The following is a 13,901-nucleotide window of genomic DNA, read 5'->3' on the forward strand; positions in this document are numbered from 1 at the left end:
CTAATCTGTCACCTAACTCCATATACTTGCCTTTGGACCATGTCTCTTAATACCTTTGTTCAACAAAAAAAACCTAACTCAGACTTAAAGCTAACAGCTGATCAAGTACCCACTGCCATTTGTGGAAGAGGGCTCCAAACATCTACCACGCTTTGCATGACAAAGTACTTTCTAATATCTTTCCTAAATAGTCTGTCCCTAATTTTAAGACTATGTCCCCTAGTTCTAGAATCCCCAAAGAGTGGAAACAGATTATCTTTATCTACCTCATCTTTTCCTGTTAATAACTTGAAGACTTTGATCAGATCACCCCTTAACCCTTTAAATTCAAGAGAAAACAAGCTTAATCTATACAATATCTCCTCATAACTTAACCCCTGAAATCCAGATATCATTCTTGGCATTACTTTTTGGATGTCAACTGCAGAAGATCGCATCCCTGCTTTCCTTTATTCACTCTTGGGATGTGGACGTCACTAGCTGGGGAAGCATTTATTGTCCATTCCTAATAGCCCTTGAGAAGGTGATAAGCTGACTTCTTAAACCACTACGACCCATCTTGTCCAGGTACACCCATAATGCCAGCAGGGAGGGTATACCAGGATTGCAACACATCGACGCTGAAGAAACAATGATATATTTATACTTAACAAGTCAGGATGGTGAGTGGCTTAGAGGAGAACTTGTAGGTAATGATGTTGCAAAGTATTTGCTGCCATTGCCCTCCTAGATGATAGTGGCTATTGGTTTGGAAGTTGCTAAGGAAACTGAATTTCTACTGCGTATCTTGCACATGGTACATACTATTGATTTGTGTGGGCTCATGAGTGCAGTTACCTATTAAAGGTAATTGATGTCATGTACCAATTTTCTGATAGCAATAGTTTAGATATGATACATTGGTTAATTAGGCAAAGAAAGAATATGACTGACAGATGTGAAAGCTCACAGATCCTGAATCTGTCCTGTAGAATGGAGGAACAGGGCAGAAGTTTTGAAGTGGTGACTTTCTCTTTGTTCTTTCCTCGGGCAGACTGAGGGGAAGTCCTGGTCTTCTCTCGAGAAGATGGTAGCTTGTTTCGCTGAATCTCTTGCTCATTACTGTCTTTCCCCCACCTGTCCCTATTGAGATCCCTTATTTTGGGAGCTGTGTCAATCACCTGTTGAATCGCTCTTCGCCAATGACCATAGGCAACTACTCATGATGCCAGGATGACCATTGTACCCTTACTCACCGTTTGAAGGTTAGTTTTCATTGCTTTGTGATAGGTATCATTCTAACCAGTGGAGTCTTTTCCCCCTAATTTCCCTTTACTCCAGTTTTTCTAGGCTTCTTGATGCCATTCTTGTTCAAATGCGGCCTTGATGTCAAGGGCTGTCACTCTCATCTCACCTCTGGAATTCAGCTCTTTTGTCCATGTTTGAACCAAGGTCTTAATAGGGTCAGGAGGTGAGTGACCTCTTTCGGAATACAAACTGGGTGTCAGTGAACAGGTTATTGCTGAGCAGTTCCTGCTTGATAGCGCTGTTGATGACACCTTCCATCACTTTACTGATGATTGAGAGTAGACTGATGGGGCAGTAATTGGTTGGGTTGGATTTGTTCTGTTTTTTGCATACAGGACACACCTGGGGTAACTTCTTACAATTGTAAGGGATCTCAATAGGGACAGGTGGGGGAAATACAGCAATGAGCACGAGATTCAGAGAAACAAGCTACCATCTTCTCGAGAGAAGACCAGGACTTCCCCTCAGTCTGCCCGAGGAAAAAACAAAGAGAAAGTCACCACTTCAAAACCTCTGTCCTGCTCCTCCATTATAGCCTCATTGAGACTCCCCCTGCACAGTTTTGGTCTCCTTTCTAAGGAAGGGTATTCTTACCATAGAGGAAATACAATGGAGATTCATTGGATTAATTCCTGGGATGGTGGGATTGCTTTAGGAGGAGAGATTGAAGAAACTAGACCATTATTCTCTACAGTTTCAGAGAATGAGTGATGATCTCATTGAAACATTCAAAATTCTTACAAATCATGGCATGTGGGTAGCATATGTCGCCTGGGTGGAGAGTCTACAGTCATGGGACATGGTCTCAGAGTAAGGGGCAAGGTTTAGAAGACGGAGATGAGGATTTTCTTCACACAGTGGTCACTGGAATTCTCTACCTCAGAGAGCTGTGGAAGCTCAAACATTGAGCATGTTCAGCACAGAAGTCAATAGATTTCTGGACACAAATGGCTGAACCAGGTATGGCAATAATAAGGAAAAATTAAACTGACTATGAACTAAAGCTACTAAACTGACTAAACTTGCCATTCATGCACCAAAAAAAAACTACCTTACAATGAAAGCCAGGACCAGGTTATTTTCAGAAGATGAGCAGGTCCAAATTGTCACAATAATGGAGACAATGTCCCTTGAACTATCCAATCATCCCTTTCCAGAACTTCTCTTGAACTATGCAAGTTCAAAAACTGGATATATGCCACATGGTTAGCTCATTGTACAAAATAATGAGCAGAACAAATTTAATCTCCAGAGTCCGTCAAAAATCATAACAGCCTGGAATTGATTTCAGAGCTGCTATGCTTCTGAAATATCATGAGAAGTATGGCCAAACCCGCATTTATTTATCGGTCTGATAACTAGCACTGATGATATCTTCCTAAAGATCTATATTTGGGATTGTATTTGAAATTATCATACACTCAGTGTTCCAGTGTACAATTGTGGATTTTATTATATTGAGCTGAAATGTTTCTTTAGGCTTTAACAGCCTGGCTATCAGATGCTATGGAAACCCATGTCATAATTAGAACTGAGTAAGCAACTCATAGTTAACCTCTTTGATGGAAGGAGGACTGACAAACCTGGCAATGGAAGCTCAGAACTGAATATACCCAATGTGGCAGACTTAGCGAGCCTGATTCCTGACCTCAGGAAGTTACAAAAAAATCTTGCATCCTCCTGAACTCTGAAGGTTCAGATCTGGCTGTGGGTACCTGTTATTCTTCTTATTCTCTTCTGCAGAGCAATGAAGGTAAAAGCACAATTTAACAAGCTAGTTCTAGATAAGTAAGAAAGTATATTGGTTGATCTAACTGCAATTAAACTTTAGCGATATCTCTGTGAATACTTGGGGAAATCCCTAACACTTGCCTTTGCCTTGCTGAATCTGAGATTTCAAGACTTAGGTAACTGAAATGTATCCCTTCAGAGAGACAAGAGAGCGAACACAAACTAAATTCCTACAAGTGGATGTATATTTTATTGGTTTGATTTACAGATTTTTAAGGGCAGGGATTCAAACATCTCGTTAAACACAGAGAGAAAAAAAAAATCCACTATTTTTTGGTCTTTTTTTTTCACCTCATCTGGGCTTCCTCTGGAAAATAATATTTTTGTCCTCAGACAATAGTTTAGAATGAGGAAAGGGATTTTCTTTCAGATTTTTGCTAATGATATTTTCTAATTAACCACTGGGATGTGTGCCAGAGTAGCTCAGGTTGAGCAGATTGCTCCAGCAAACTATCTCACATCCACTTTTCACCTTTTTTACCATTGAATTGTCCTTGTGGAGGAGTTGGGTGACATTATGCTACCAACAGTTGTGCAAATGTTGAAAGTTTACTCACAACTTTTATCTAGGTGAGAAGTAAAACAGTAATATTGATCTATTTTCTACCTTGTTGCAATGATGAGGGATGTTGGTATCAAGATAAATGTGCCTGTCTAGTGCTTTGGACATATACATCGAGATAAATCTTAAATCTGAAATGGCATTTGCTAACTCAATTACCGTGTGACTGCCAAGCATGCACTAGAATATATTTTTTCTTCAAAGCAATGCATATTGCATATTTTTTTAAGAGAGAAACGATGCCCCTGGCATTCTAGATTTGTTTACCCAGGAGCTCAATAAGAAATAAAATAGCTTTTCAGGTATCAAAGATGAAAGATTTCTTCCTTGCTGAATGCTATAGATGCACAGTTCATTTGAACTTGCAAAATTGTGAGAACCCATTATTTTTCGCAAGTGTTTAGAATTGTGTTAAATGCTTCTGTTGGATGTGCCATCCTGCCATATGTAATGGATCTGATTTCAAATCCATTAAGGGTGAGATCAGTACAAAGAAATTAAACCAATATGTACACCATAAGGAAGGATATGGGCAGCAAATTAGACTGCTCCCTTGAAGTGACATTGCACATTAACTTAGGGACATTGGAAGATAGGAAACGGGAACAGGAATAAGTAATTCGGCCCTTTGCCAATCAAATGGTTGATCTGGTTGTATCTTGCTAAGTCTGCCTTGAATAAATTCAATGACGTGGCCTTCATTGTTTTCTAAGGAAGAGAATTTTACAGGCTAATGACTCTCGGACAGAAAACACCTTTTCCTCATCATTTTCTTGAAAATAAGAAATTCTTAACTTGGACATTTAGAGTTGTTCTTTTTTTATCTTGGGGTCAAAATCCCAGAACTGTCCAATTAATTGTTTTGTGGGAGCACCTTAACCACAAGGACTGCAGACATTCAAGAAGAAGGTCCACCATCATTTTCTCAAAGGCAACTAGGAATGGGAGACAATTGTTTGCCTTCTTAGCAGTGTACATATCTCCCAAAATGAAGAGTTTTCCTTACAACTAGAGAGTTATCTTCTTCACAAAATGAAAATGGGAGAGATACTGTGATGAAAAATATATAATTATATACAAATAACATTTTTGGAAGTTATATTTTACCATAGTGGGAGTGAAATGTGACTCATTACAAAAAAGGTTTTGTTTGAACTAAAATCAAAGTCCAAATCCTTATGAAACAATGACTTGACTCGATCCTAATCACTTGCTTTAAAGAAGAAAAGCTTTTCCTCAGGTCTCCTTTGGTTTTTCTGTGAATCACCTTTTGCAAAAAGTAATAGTTCCTCCCTACCTACTCTGTCAAGACACTTCATGATTTTGAGCACATCAATAAATCTGCTGTCAAGTTTTCAGTGAGAACAACATCAGTTTCACCATTCTGTTCACTTAACTGAAGTCCCTTATCCCTGACATTATTCATGTACATCTTTTCTGTGCACTCTTTAAAGTCCTCACATCCCTCCTAAAGTGTGGGATTCCCAGAATTGAATACAAGACCCCTGTTGAGGTTGATCTAGTTTTTAAAAAGGTTCACCATACATTTCTTGCTTTTGCACTATGTTTCTGTATTTATAAAGTCTAGAATATCACGTGACCTTTTAACCAGCAGCCTCCTCAGCTCTATCATTTTCAATCATTTATACACATACAACATTCTCCCATCTGTCTTTATTCTGGTACTCTATTTAGAATTGGACACTTTAGTTTGTACTGTCTTTATTGGTTCTTCCTCTCAAAAAGTGTCACCACACAATTCTCTGCATCAAATGTCATCTGCCATGTCATCTTTCTTCTGAAGAAGGGTCCCGACCTGAAACAGCAGCTTTCCTGCTCCTCTGATGCTGCCTGACATGCTGTGTTTCTCCAGCTCTACACTGTGTTATCTCTGACTCCAGCATCGGCAGTTCTTACTATCTCATCTGCCTTGGTGTTTGTTTATTCCATTTGTCTGTCTAAATCTAGGATTATGCCAACCAAGTTCACAGTAATTCCACATTTTTTGCTAATGCAAGTTTTGAAATGGTGCACCATACAGCCAGGTCTAGGTCATTGAAATGCATCAAGAAAAGCAGTGGCGAGCACTGACTCGTCAAAAACCCCATTATTGAAATAATTCCACAGGGACTGGTATCCCATTACCAATTCACCCTTTATTTACATAGAGGAAGTTCTTGACACTGGTCCAACTGTCAACCTAAACAGAACATCTGACACTCCTGTATATATCTGTCAGCCAGGGCTCCCTGATTGGATCAGATTAACAGCCAAATTCAGGGAACTCATATTCTATTAGGTCCACCTGGCTGACATCATTACAGACACTACATCCCTCCCCCTCTGAATCCAAGGCTGTTTTCTTTTTTGTAGCTCCTCCTGGGGCATTTTAGCACCAGGACATGCTCCTCCAACTCTGCCTAAGATATAGGCAGCATGTAATGCACAGTAGCTCGCCTCTTGCACCCAGAGTGTCTCAGAAGAAATTCATTCTCTTCTTCAGGTGGCAAAGGCATTCAGACAGCAACATTCAGTGTGTCCATCTCCGATTCCAAGTTATGTTCAACGCTTGACGGGGAGGGAGAACCAACGGGTTCCAGAACAGTTTGAGAGGCTGTTGAGAAGCTGGGCATGTTTCGCTCCCATAGCATTTGCGAATTTGCAGCTTTCATATGGTCCACGTGCTTGTTCAGGACCATCACACCTATCTGAATTTTATACATCACTGGACCTGACCTCACGTCGACCATGCCTCTTACCCATGCAGGGCTGTTCTTACACCACACTTCGTCCCCTAAAGTAAGTTCTCTCTCTCAATTAGTGGAGTCCTGTGTTCAGCATTATCGTTTCTGGTGCCATTTCACTCATCCCTATAAAAGTCTCTGTTGTTCTTTATGCAGTAATGTCAATGAGACCTTACATTGAAAAAAATAACTAAGTTCATTCGGGGTTAAGACTAAGCTGGAAGATTTGCCTAGTTGGCATTAGAGAGACATTCATCAATATAAATCTTAAAATGATGAACAATCCTGGGATTAGAAGTCACCAGGCTAAAAAATAGAAAGAACAAATGTGATGTTGGGAAGTTGCAAAATCACTTTGTATTGGTTCCAGTACAATTGGAAGTTTCATCTTGTGGAAAAATCTAGCACTGGCAGTCACAATTACAAAATAAACAGTCTTTATTTGATGACACAGATGAGGAGAATTTCTTTCTCAATAAGGTTGGTGAGCCTTTGGAGTCAAAAGATAGTAGAAGCAGAGTCTTTCAATATTTTAAGGCAGAGATAAATAGATTTTTGGTAAACAATGCAGTGAGATGTTATTAGTGGTTGCTGGGAATGTGGAGCAATGAGCCATGATCTGAACGGAATGCCGAAGCAGCCTAAGTGAGCCAAGTGACCTATTTCTGCTCTTGATTTCTAAGTCTACATGTATGTTCATACAATCTACCTTACAGAACAATATAATCTATACTTCTGAAAGATGCCTTTCAGTTGTTTTAAAAGTAAATTGGGAAAGTTCCATAGTTTAAAATATAAATTAACTACAAGAATAGTGTTTATTCTTGGTGTTTTTAATCTGCTTCTTAAAGTCAAAGTCTGAAGGCATGAAATCTTGTGTTATCCCCTCATCTGTTGACTGCAAGTTTGAATGTCTTTTTTGAAAGATATTGGTCTCTACAGGGATTGTAAAATGGACCTTTTGGTTCCCAGATGGTGCTGCTGCCATCATTGCTGATACATACCATTGTCGTTTCCCCTTTTTTCAAATGAAGGATAATGAATGAAGCTTAATTGGATCATAAATGACCTTCACAAGGAATGGGAAAATTGACAACTGACTGAAAAGAGATGACATCCAATTCTGAACCTACATGAGCGCTTATTTGTGACGTGCTCATGAAAAATAAACAGTCTATTTGATGCTAAGGGATTGTACAATTCCACAGGTCTGATAGATCATTTTCATGATAACATCAGTCATCACCACAAAAGAAGTGGAATGTAATTAGTTTCAGCAGCGTCAGTGACTTCTTGCTTAGGTGGACTTTTAACCAGATGCATTCAATCAAAGTAAGGCTTGTGCATGTTCAGTGCTAAAGCAGACATTTAAATTGTTGGGAATCGATATCTGAAAAGGTGAAAAAATCCCCAGCCTCAGGTCTTCTAATGACAGATGTGTAAGATGAAAAATATATTCAACAATCTCATCACTCATTGTAAATTGCTGACAGGTCTTCAGGAGATTTGGGTTAGAGACAATGACCCACTGAAAGAGGCATTTGTGCAAGGTGACTGAAAACCATATGCATGCATATCAGGATTGCTTGCCAATATAATGCCCCTTACCTTGTGAAGGATGTTCATAGGACACCTAGTACTAACACTCGTGCTGTTCATTTGAGAAGTGCAACTGTAATAAAGCTCCAATCAGTCACTGATGAAAAATCCATCAGCTCGAGTTGCTCTCTGCTGATTCATCATGACAAAATATTCAGTAAATACAGATGCTGCTAGGCAGCCGCTCTGAATGTGATGGAGTGCAGTGATGACATACGAGGTTGAGTTGAAAAATCCTGAAAAGTGCAAGCCATTTGTTTTCTTCATTACATCTTCAGTGCATTTTAGGAAGCAGTTTCTTTTCAGTGAGGACCAAATAACTCACTAGTCCTATACTCTTGCCAATCTGTCTGTAATTGAGACAAATAATCACAATTACATCATCCTACAGGAATAAAATGTTAGTGAAGAGGTTTTGAATTACTTTAAAAACTGAATAACATTTCTGTCTATCTTTCTTGATGCAACTCACTTGAAATGGGGTCATATCATAGTCTGACGTTAAACCTACATGTTAACTTTAAATCCCAGCTATAGTTGCGTTAGGAATTTTTGATATTGATAAAAACCTATAAAATGGAAAGTGTATTTTGTTAGCACAATACCAATGGAGCGATGCAGTCAGAAATAATGGTTTATCTTTCTGATGAGACTTAAAAACGAGGCCTATCTGGCCTTTCAAGTGAATGTTCAGATTGTGAAGATTTATGCTGTAAATTCAAAGAGCAGGGAACCTCTCCCCAGTACTCTAACCAACAGTTATCCCTTAATCAACATCTAAAATGGATGCAATCTGATCATTTACTACATTGGATGTGTACAAATTGGATTCAGTGATTGTCACATTACAACTGCAGCTTCATTTTTTTTAGATTATTAGATGGAATTTGGGCAAGACCAGCATTTACTTCGCATCACTAATTGCTCTTGAGAATTTGGTAGTGAGCCATCTTCTTGAATTGTTGCAGCTCGTGTGATGTAGGTACACAAACAATGCTATTCAGAAAGCAATTCCAGAATTTTCACACAGTGACCGTGAAGGAACGACATTTTATTTCTAAATCAGGCTGAGGCTGATGTCTGGTTGTTCATCCAATTTTATTCATATTCTGATATCTTTTTCATAACACTTTGATATAACTGAATGGCTTGCTAGGCAATTTCAGAGGGCAGTTATGACTCAATCGCATTGTTGTGGATCCTAGAGTCATATGCTGATATTAGTAAACCAGATGGATTTTTACATCGATTCAGGAACTATGTTGTCATATGTTTAATATTTGTGATGTTCAATAGCTTGAAACATTTATATCAGGCCTAAGTTACTAACATTTTAATTGTGATTTATTTATTGAATTTAAATTTCCTAGTGATTCTCATTGGATTTAAACTTGTATTTCCCACGCAATAGTTCAGTATCAGTCACTACGATAATAATTTGTAAAAAAAAACACTTAATTGATTGTTGAGAAGTTTGGGATACTGTGAGGTCAAGAAAATGAGGACACAAAAGCAAGTCTTTCTATTTTGATACCAAAACATTATTTCCGGTATAAACATGTCAAATTATTGGCCAACGCAGATACTATACGCTTGACAGGATTTCCTTGCCTGATTTGCCAATGATGTGTGTTGTCATGCATTTTTCACAGTTTAGTTGCATTATTAAATTTTGTGCAAGAGATGAAAAATTTCTATTATCAAACAGGGAATGAACACTGCATCATTGTTATATGCCTTACACTAACATAAACTGACTTGACTCTAAACAACCCACAAAGTGTAGCCAAGTACATAATTCCATATTTAAACGCTCTGTAAAACAAGACAACAATACAGTTCTATCTCTGACATAAGGCTTGGAATTCTAAGGAACAAAACAGTGAATACACAAGCACTGGACTCCAAATCAGAAACCTAGAACTTTATTAAAGCAAATAAGGGCAAGCTCTTCTGTATTTTTGAAACCATTGGAATGATTCTCGCTTGAGTCTATTGAAATTAAAATCAGGAAAGATAAAGGAACAGATTTTCCTTGCTTCTGAAACCCAGAAAACTCCTACTCCTGTTCCTGATTGCGCCAAGTAGAAAGTTCACTCTTATGTTTTAATCAGTTCTGATCTCAAATTTCCTGGACAGGAACCTCCTGTTAGGAAAAAATTGGAGGTTGATATAGGAATTTTTGTAACCAGCAACAGAGGGGGGAGTTAGTTGGGAATGAAGACTGCCATTTACAGCAGAAAGTGTGCCATAATTGGTACTTTGAGTGTCCTACAGCCCCTTTGGCAGCTCCTGTGAAAGAAGTATGTAAGGTGATTATGGAGAAGGGTGTTCAGTTGGTGTGGTAGGCTGGTGTGTAGAGGTAAAGCGCAGTTGAAGGGCTAGGGTAGCAGTTTGCTGACGGGGGATTAGGGTATTAGATGGGTGAGAACTGAATAGTTACTTAGGGCAAGTCACAGAGTCAGGTTGGTGGGGTGTGATTGGTAGATAGGTGGTAGTGGGTTGGCGATGCTTAAGTGTGAAAGGACAGGGTGTATTTGTCAGGCCAAATGGGATCATGGTGGCTGAGTCAGGGCATAGTGTGTGTTATGGAAAGGGAGGAAGTCTTTGAAATTCTTGAGTGTAACAGGGTTCAGTTGGAGAATGTTGGATTCAGAGATTGGGTCAGAATGGTGTGAGATCACGGGGTGCCATGAGGTCTGGTCAGAGAGAAGTACAAGGTATTAGGCCTGGGATGGGGAGTGTTGGGGTCAGAGATTGCCAGGGGTTGGGTGGAATGTTGCTGGGTCCAGATGTGAGTCAGGGATTAGTCTTGCACTTTGTGAGATTTCTTTGCTCCACAACTTTGGTAAGGGCTTTTAATATTTAATGTCTCTTCTAACCAATGCATCGTCTTATTCAGTGTTTCTTTATACTTTTGTATCTTAAGAAATGAATAGATTCATAAGAAATGAGCATAATAATGAAAATGAAATATAATGTAACTGTATTGGAAATTGGTAATAAAAACAGCTAGAAAGGCTCAGTAGGTCTGACAATATCTTTGAGAAAAAGAAACAGATTTAACAAAGAAGAATAATATTAAAATTGAAATGGTACCTCAGTTTCTGTCTCCAATAACTGCTGGCTTTGCCAATAACATGCACATCCCATGGCAGAATTCAAAAAATGCTGCCAAACCTGCTGAGTTTTTGCAGCTCTTTATGTTTGTAGTTTTGCGCCCGAGTATCTGGAGTGGGGCTTGAGCCCACAAATTTTCGACTCAGATTGGATCTACCATTGAACCACAGCTGATACCTAAGTCCTGACATGTTCAGATTCCCATCTACTTTCCAATCCCCTTGTACATTCCCACAGGAATTAGAACCAGCATGCAATAGAAAGGCCGAGAATTGTCAGTCTTACTGCATTACATATTCTTGGCATGATTTATGAATGTTGTTCTGTTTCTCTTATTTTATAAGCATTCCACAGTTATTTTCTACTTTATCTTTTGGCTTCCTTTAATAACTACATACTATTATAACAATATTGATTATTCTGAAATCATTTTGTGACAAATAATTCTTCATGTTTTCTTGTAGCAGTCAGTGCTGTGATATGAAATATCAAGCAATGTTGTGGGCTTCTTTTTCGTTGTTGGAGCCACTGGTTGTCATTGTGACTTACGCCGGCCCTCATTTCCTTCTGTAATCAACTGGTGTCTCCTGTATGTGATAACCAATGTTTAGTGGCTTTGTATGCCTTACATACGTCCTTGAAGTTGAGGTTTAATACAGCTTCTGGCTCTGACTACCTCGCCATAAATAATATTCTTGGGAACGCATCTGTCTTCCAGGCTGTGAATGTGCCTGAGCCGGTAAAGTTGTCTTCTACCTAGTAAGTGCTAGAACATTTGAGATATTTGCTTTTGATAGGACTGTTCCATTTATGATTTTGTCCTTTTATGCAATACCAAGACTGCGCCACACATCTCAACGATGAAATGTGGAGCTGGAGAAGTACAGCATGTCAGACAGCATCGGAGGAGCAGGAATGTCAACATTTTGTGTCTGGACCCTTCATTAGGATCCTAATGCTGTCTGACTTGCTGTGCTTCTTCAGCTTCACATTTTATCAACTCTGACTTCCAGCATCTGCAGTCCTTACTATCTCAGGGATGAAATGATTGGGCTTCCTTTCTTTATAGTTATACATTTTTCCACGCTGCTCAGTTGTTAAAGGTGAGAGCACAGGCCTTTCTTAGTCCCAAGAATTAGCTTGTTATGCATATGATGAGTCGGCCAAGGAGTGGGTAGCTATTTTCCCTCTCTGCTGTTGAGCTCTGTATCAAGAGACAGATAGGTACGAAGTAACAATGGTAGCAGGATTGGCTAACCCCAATTTTCTGATACTTATAGCCAGGGAGAACAAGTCACAATCAAAGTATAGACTTATACAGCCACTTCAGCATGGAAGCATTCTCTGATCAAGAATGTTATATACTTATTTTCACTCCCAATCTGGACAGATTGTACAGCTTGTCATTTGACCTAGTCCATAGGAAAATTACATTCATATCGGCACGGAAGGAAAATGAGAAAGAGACACCGAACAAAATAGTAATGATAGCCTGATACCGAACAAAGGAAGTGGAAAAGATTATGTTCACTGTTTATCTTTCAGCAAAACAAAAACCACACTGCACTTTGAGATTCAATGTTGTGAGTTCCAATTTTACCAAATGTTGCTGTTGTTGTGTTGCAGCTAATTTAAAATCACCAAATTCCAAACTTTATCAACGCTAGCATTTCCTGGTAAGTCTTTAGCAGGAAGCAATTGCTTGAGTGCTGGTGTGAACTGATGGTAATTGACATAATTTCTTGAAACAAGGATGTCGATGCGTGACAGGCAATCATGTTTGGAGTCATGAAGTTTTTAGGGTTGCACCTTCACTCAGCTGCTGTGTGACAATCAGCACTGTGGTTAGTGCAGATGTAGAGAATACCTAGCTAAGTCACATTTTTTGGTGACAATCAGTCAAGATGTTACCAATGTTCAGATGTTGAATGATGCCATGATATCTTGTGGTAATGTTTGCACTGAAAGAAAATGTCGGTGATACAGAGTTCATTTTGGGTATTTCCAATGATCTTGCAAGGCACAAGAGACATTGGCTATGAATCTGTGTCCATTATGTAAATGAGTAACCACTTACTATTTAGAATGTGTACCAGAATATCATGAGGCTGTCATAGAATTGATAATTGTCTAAGACACTGGTAGTCAAGGTTAGAGCATAAGTGTAGATAATGTTGACAAGGTTTCCATCAGATGATAGATACCAAGATGACAAAATTTTCAAAAGTTGCTACTGCTGGCTCAGTTCAGCATCAAATGTTTGATGGCTGCAAAGCTATACCTTGCTCACGGTAGTTTTCTGGACTCTTGCAACAACAATAAAGGCAGTTAGCCTCATGCACAGAGCTTGTGTTAGCTGATCTTGGTTCCAATGGACATCGATGTCAACATCAAGCTTAAATAATTCACAGTCAATCAGAGTCATTCTGCATACACTTACTGTAGAATGTGGATTCAAGTCTAAGCACATAGTCACGATGTATCAAAAGACTGGTGAATTGTGAAGAGGAAACAGAGATACTTCAGTGTGATTTGGACAAATTGAGTGGGAAAATACCTGGCAGATGAAGTACAATATGGATAAATAAGAGGTTATCTACTTTGGCAGCAAAATCAGAAGGCAGATTATTATCTGAGTGGTGATAGGTAGGGAACAAGGGGGTGTAACCATATTGGGGTGTCCTTGTACATCAGTCGCTGGAAGTGAACACACAGGTGCAGCAAGTAGTGAAGAAGGCAAATGGTAAGTTGGCCCTCATTGTGAGATGATCTGAGCACAGGAGCAGTGATGTTGTGCT

This window comes from Rhincodon typus, chromosome 18 (assembly GCF_021869965.1).
Source record: "Rhincodon typus isolate 14 chromosome 18, sRhiTyp1.1, whole genome shotgun sequence".
Lineage (NCBI taxonomy): Eukaryota > Metazoa > Chordata > Chondrichthyes > Orectolobiformes > Rhincodontidae > Rhincodon > Rhincodon typus.